The sequence below is a fragment of the Orycteropus afer genome, unplaced genomic scaffold (genome assembly GCF_000298275.1).
Source record: "Orycteropus afer afer isolate SDZICR_OR568_19922 unplaced genomic scaffold, OryAfe1.0 scaffold00005, whole genome shotgun sequence".
NCBI lineage: Eukaryota > Metazoa > Chordata > Mammalia > Tubulidentata > Orycteropodidae > Orycteropus > Orycteropus afer.
In genome coordinates this window covers 8,649,404-8,656,064 of record NW_006921592.1, presented here as the reverse complement: position 1 = coordinate 8,656,064, position 6,661 = coordinate 8,649,404, and positions in this window count along the sequence as shown.

The following is a 6,661-nucleotide window of genomic DNA, read 5'->3' as shown; positions in this document are numbered from 1 at the left end:
TCTTTGGTTTTCTTCATTCTTCTTTGCTCTGGATGAGGAGAGACCCATCGTTGCATCTAGATGGCAGCTTGCAAGCTTTTAAGATCCCAGTCACTACTTGCCAAAGTAGGAGGTGAGACAATGTTTTGTGTAGTATGTTATGCCAATTGAGCTTGATGTCCTCTGTGTTCATGTCTTTTTTTAAAATTTAAAAATCATCTTCTGAGTTAAGTGCCAAGGTTTGAGTTCTTGGATTCATTAGGGGACAATATTAAGGGAACCGTATGGAGCTCTGTTCTTGGAGACATTTAAAGTCTATTTGAAATAATCTCTTAGCCTTCAACATGTGGAGAAAACCAAGCTTAACAAGGAAGATGGAACACCTTAAATGTTCTCTATAAAGATCTTTGTCTTAGACCTCAATCTGTGAATGGGTCCTCCAAATGCAGCCTTTGGTTTCTACAGTAACCAGAGAACAGAAGCACTTGTATTTCAGTAAGTTCAATCATCCTGAAGGATGGTTTTTGAAATTCTGCAATCTACTTAATAATACCAGAGGTCTTACTCAAATGAGACAAATCAATCAACAAAGATCCCTAATTTCCTATCCAACTAAAACAACAACAACAAAAAAAGAGCCTTTCTCTCCATCTCTTTGGGTCTTATTCAAGAGAGTTGTCTCTTTAAATAGCAGATGTGTTTAAATATTTCAAGCATTTCTCAAAAATTGTTCATTTCTTTTCTTTTATTCTTCTATCTTTTTCTGCTAAAACTCTTAATATTTCTTGCCTGCAATTTTAATTATTTAATTTCTTCACTGTATTATTTAAAGAAAAGGCAGTTTTGAGAATGCAGTGTGCATGAAAGGAGTACAACTCCATGCAAAATTGAAGAATATGGTGTAATACTACACTGCAGTGATGATTTAGTGCAGAATATTTTTCAGTTTCTAATCATCTTTTATCTTTGTGTGTACTCCTGCAAATATGAACTAAATCACCATTTTGCTTAGGTGTGTCAGATCAATACCATTAAAGAAAAGACTTTCAGGAGCTTGAAGAAAGGCAATGTATGTAAGGACACACTATTATTTTCTGTTAAAGGCATTCACAAATGGGTCAAGATAAAGACAGAGCCAGAAATGCTTATCACAGCATTTAAATATAGAAGTCTTTGACTATTCCTCCCAACTTGGGAAAGAAAAAAAAAAAAAAAAAAAAAAGGAACAGCAGTAGCATTGGAACTCAAGTGCAATTTGTAAAAATGTATGAGTCTCTTATATTTTGATATAGTCTTCGATCAAAATTTAATTACCTCAAAGGTAGGGAGAGAGGTCTTTAACAGTAAAAAGTCTCTTTCTTATTGGATCAGTATAAGTTTATGGAAGAAAACAGTAAAGTTAAAAACCTTTTAAACACTTCTGCTCCTCTCTCACTCTCTGTTTCAAATTATACACACACATGTATGTATGTATATATACATCTATAGACATACATGCATGAATATACACACGTAGTTTTTCATCTTATTTTAATATTATTTTTTCACTTATTTTCATGTACACATTTCAAATATGTTCTTTTCATTTCCTCATTTTTTTTTTACTTTTAAAAACTTTATTTATTTATTTTTGGGGTTGTTGAGAAAATACACAGCAAATCATACACCCATTCAACTGTTTCGCCATGTGCAATTCAGTGACATTGATTAGATTCTTTGAATTGTGTAACCATTCACATTCTCCTTTTCCAAGTTGCTCCTCCCTATTAACATAAACTCCCTATGTTTCCTATCTAATCATTGACCCATTAATTTTTAAATCAGTCTTTCATTGTCACAGAAAAATCCTATAATATGAATGAATATATACAGATATATATATAACCTTTACTCAATTGTTGATAATATAAGCTATTTTCAATTTGGAAGGGGTTTTATGTTACAAAAAAATCCTGGATTGACATTTGTATAGAGGCACTCCTTTCTTTTTTTTTTTTAATCTTTTCATTGTGATATGGGTGAAAGCTTACAGAGCAAATTCGTTTTCCATTCAACAGTCCATATACATTTGTTTTATAACATTGATGGTAATTCTCACAATGTAACTGCTCTCTTCCCACTTCCTCCCTGTGATGCACTCTTTTTTGATTACATAAAGTTGTTGTTAGTTGCCATCTAGTTGGCTCTGACTCATGGCGACCCCATGTACAATAGAATGGTCCTGTGCCATTTTCATGATCAGTGATTTGTTTAAGTCTATTGTTGCAATTTGTTTAAGTGTATTGTTGTGATTATTGTGTAGTGCCTTCCAACCTAGGGGGCTAATCTTCAGCACTATACAGATAATATTCTATCGTGATGCAGTAGCTTTTTATTGACAACTTTTTTGCAAATAGATTACCAGGTCTTTTTAGCTTATTCTGGAAGCTCCACTAAAACCTGTCCCTATTGGGTGTCCCTGCTGGTATTTGAAATACTGGTGGCATGGCTTCCAGCATCATAACCATATAAGCCACTGCAGTATGACAATCTGACAGGGAGGTAGGGGTCATAACAGGGTTAAATATTTTCCACAGAGCAAATGTCACAAAGTCCCAAAATGACTGAACAGCTTTTCTTAAATTTCCTTGTATGACCTCTGAGATAGTTTGACTCTACATGGAAGTCATATTAATGTCAACACATATGTAATGAAGTAGTATTGCATAGCGTTAACATTGTAGACTCTGAGATCACACTGCCTAAGTTAAAATTCCCAATCAACTGCTTATTGTCTGGTGATCTTGGGTAAATTGCTTAAACTTTTTCTGTCTGTATCCATATCTGTAAAATGGGTATAAAGGTAGGACCTACTTCATAAGTTTATTGTGAAGATTAAATAAGAGATCTAAAGTGTTATTGCATATAGTAATTTCTTAATGAAAATTAGTAGAAATTATTATTTTTATCGGGAGCTCTGGTGGCATAGTGCCTAAGGCATTTGACTGCTAACCAGAAGGCTGGTGGTTCAAACCCACCAGCCACTCCTCGTAAGGAAGGTTGGGCAATCTACTTGCATAGTGATACCGCTTTGGAAACCCAAGGAGGGGTTGCTATGAGTCGGGCCTACTCGATGGCAGTGTGTTTGGTTTTGTTTTGTTATTATTTTTATTGGGAGCTCTGGTAGCATAGTGCCTAAGGCGTTTGACTGCTAACCAGAAGGCTGATGGTTCAAACCCACCAGCCACTCCTCGTAAGGAAGGTTGGGCAATCTACTTGCATAGTGATAACACTTTGGAAACCCAAGGAGGGGTCGCTATGAGTCGGACCTACTCGATGGCAGTGTGTTTGGTTTGGTTTTGTCATTATTTTTATTGGGAGCTCTGGTAGCATAGTGCCTAAGGTGTTTGACTGCTAACCAGAAGGCTGGTGGTTCAAACCCACCAGCCACTCCTTTTTTTTTTTTTTTTTAAATAAATAATCTATGAAATATTGCATAGCAAAATACTTGAGTCAAGTGGAAAGTGGTATTTTCTCCCTGCAAATACTTTACATATGTATCACAAAACTCCCTGCAAATGTTGTAAAGGTTTTTCATTGAATCACCTGTGAGAAAAGAACAACTCGACAGAGAATTTAATAGCTTTTGTTGATTAATCATCATCTATCAGTGATCTACTTTTTCATGTTACACCACAAACACTCAAATTTAATAGAACCATTAACTTATCATCATATTATGCAGGGGCTTTGGTACTGAGTCATTCTTCCTTTGACTTCTGATTTTCCAGGATCCACAAAAATCCCCATGCACAAATCAGTATCTACTGAGACTTGTTCTGGCTGAGCTAGGGATCCAAGATAAACAAGAGTTGGTCCTGGCTGTCAAAGATGTTATGGATGAGTAGACCTGTTTTCTCTTCACAACTAGAGTTCTTTTGGAGAGTCTATCTGGAGTCAGAATGCCTCTCTATGGCCAAGTGTCAAAGGGATGCTGAATACTGGTCAGTTTTTGGCATATGTGCTATTGGCATTTTACAGGCTGTAGGAGCTGAGAGTTTCATAGAGTCCTTCCCACCACCTGGACCTCGTTTAGCCCCCCAGGTCACCATTTGGTGATTAATCTTCAAAACTCAACTCAAGAGATCAGTTCTGGCAAGAAGCCTTTCCAAAATCCGGGGCTTTCCTGGGTATAATACTCGCTACACTGTAGCCAATTTTTGTCTTTTCCCATCTCACCTCAATCTACCTACCTACCTAAACACACACACATACACACACCTGAACTTAAAACTCCCCAAGGACAAATGTCATGTTTGATTCTATCCTCAGCAATAAGCATGAGCTAGGTGCTCAATATCTGCCTGTTGAATGAGTCATTTCATAGTCTTCATTCTGGTACAAACCACTGGCTCACCTCACTTATGGCAGGAGATATACTAATAAATTAGTAAAAATTGACAGGATTAGAGAGCATGTCTCTTCTCAAATATTTATGAATGAAATGAGGTATCTGAGATTTGCCCTAAAATAATCCAGTTTTTTTTTTGGATGGGGGACAGAAGTTGTTGTTGTTGTTGTTATGTGCCGTTGAGTCAGCCCTGACTCATAGCGACCCCTCCTTGGGTTTCCGAGGCAGTATCACTACGGAAGTAGGATTGCCCAACCTTCCTTCTGAGGAGTGGCTGGTGGGTTTGAACCACCAGCCTTCTGGTTAGCAGTCAAGTGCCTTAGCCACTATGCTACCAGAGCTCCCAAGGGGGACAGAAGTACTAGGTATTAATTAAAAAAAAAAAAAAAAAGGCCACATATTGATGATTGGTGAAGATCCACCCACTGCTGTTGAGTCAGATACGACTCATAACGACCCTTCTTTGGGTTTCTGAGGCAGTGTCACTAAGGAAGTACATTGCCCAACATTCCTTCCGAGGAGAGGCTGGTGGGTTTGAACCGCCAGCCTTCTGGTTAGTAGTCAAATGCATTAGGCACACTACACCACCAGAACTTGGGGGAGTTAACTGTACTATTCTCTGTACATTTATATATATTTGAAACTTTTCATAATGAAAAGTAAAACACAGACACATAACCACAAAGCACAACATAAAAAACTTGCCCTAAGAACACTGCCTTTCTAATGTTAGTGTCTTAGAGAATGACATACTTTGATGGAATTTTCAGTTTTACAGTACATGGCTGCTATGTTTGGGGGATAAGATTTGAAGCAGACTCCAAGTATTCCTATTCTACCATGAAAGGCTGACTACTACTGCACTCCAGCCAAAACTAGTGGGATTACAAGAGCTAGCTGGATAAAAGTCTCCTTTATACAAGAACCCAAAGGCAGACATTGAACCAAAAATAAAAAGAAAGAGAAACAAACTACATGCTTCAGAAAGAAAGAGAAACAAACTATAAGCTTCAAACGTTTAGAATCTAGCCAATAAAACTCATCTGCAAAGTTCTGGGAGATGGCAGCATGACTGAGGTGGTAGTGTATGTGTTTATGTTGGCCATTTCTTCCCCCTAAACACCTTGGACATCTCTAATTAATCCCTTTGGAGCAGTGATGGCTAGAATTCACCACTCCCAAACAGTCTTGCCTCATGCCAGCCAAATGCAACCCTGAGACACTGCACGTACATTATTGCCGTTCAGCTTTAAGAATAACTAATCTGTTAGGCCTAGAGGTCTCAACCCTGGCTGCACATTAAAATAAATTAAAACAGAGAATAGGGACTGGATATAAGTTCTTTAAAGTTCTCCCAGATGCTCTATATTCTAGACAAATATTCTAAAAGCTGCAAGGCAGAAGGCCCAACTCCAGACAAGACATCATTAATATTAAGGAATGAGAAGAGCAAATTTCATAATTGGTCATTGTAGTGGATACTGTAGTGTGCTACCCAGACATTCCACTCTGACCCTTTCAGGTTAAAGGCACTCATTTTCTGAGCAGACAGGAATGTTGGCTTCTATAGGCTCCCTTTCACACTTGAATCCCCACTGAAGAAATACTTCAACCTAAGGATGCTACCTTACCCAAGGGTGTGCCCCTCCCCAGGCTGTGTCCTCAACCAATGACTGCACAGGTAAAAATGTCCAGTCCCCTTTGCCTTCTTTTGGGACATGCCTGAAAGGCCATTCTTGCTTCAGGGAACACCATGGGATCAGTTTAACCTTTGTTGCAACTGCACCATGGCTCAATTCTCCATCTGCCCAATCCCTCTTGGTAGGGACTGTGCTTCAGAACCTTTCACTTTCTTACAGATGTAGGTCTCAGCAGCACATCCTAGTACACCAACTGATGGAAATTTCTGTCTCATAGGTGATTTCCCAGGGTATCTGACACCTGACCTAAGATAGTCACAGAGGCTTCACTGAGATGCTGCTCAGCCTTAGTGTTTATCCATCTGCAGTTCTAGAGTGGGGACAAGAAGCCTAGGCATCTGCTAAAATCAAAATCAAATCAGGACTGGGCTAAGCTGCTTTTCCAGAAAAAAAATAATCTCACAATTTCTACTAATTATAATAGAAAAAAGTTCAGCATTGACCCATAATTAATGCATCAAAAACATAATAAATATGACAGAGATTTATCTATATACCACAAATCAGTCAAAGTAAAGCAGTTCCAACAAGTATGAACATTGTTTTTCTCAACTGTCACTAGGATTTTCTTGTGATACCTGGGTATTTTTTG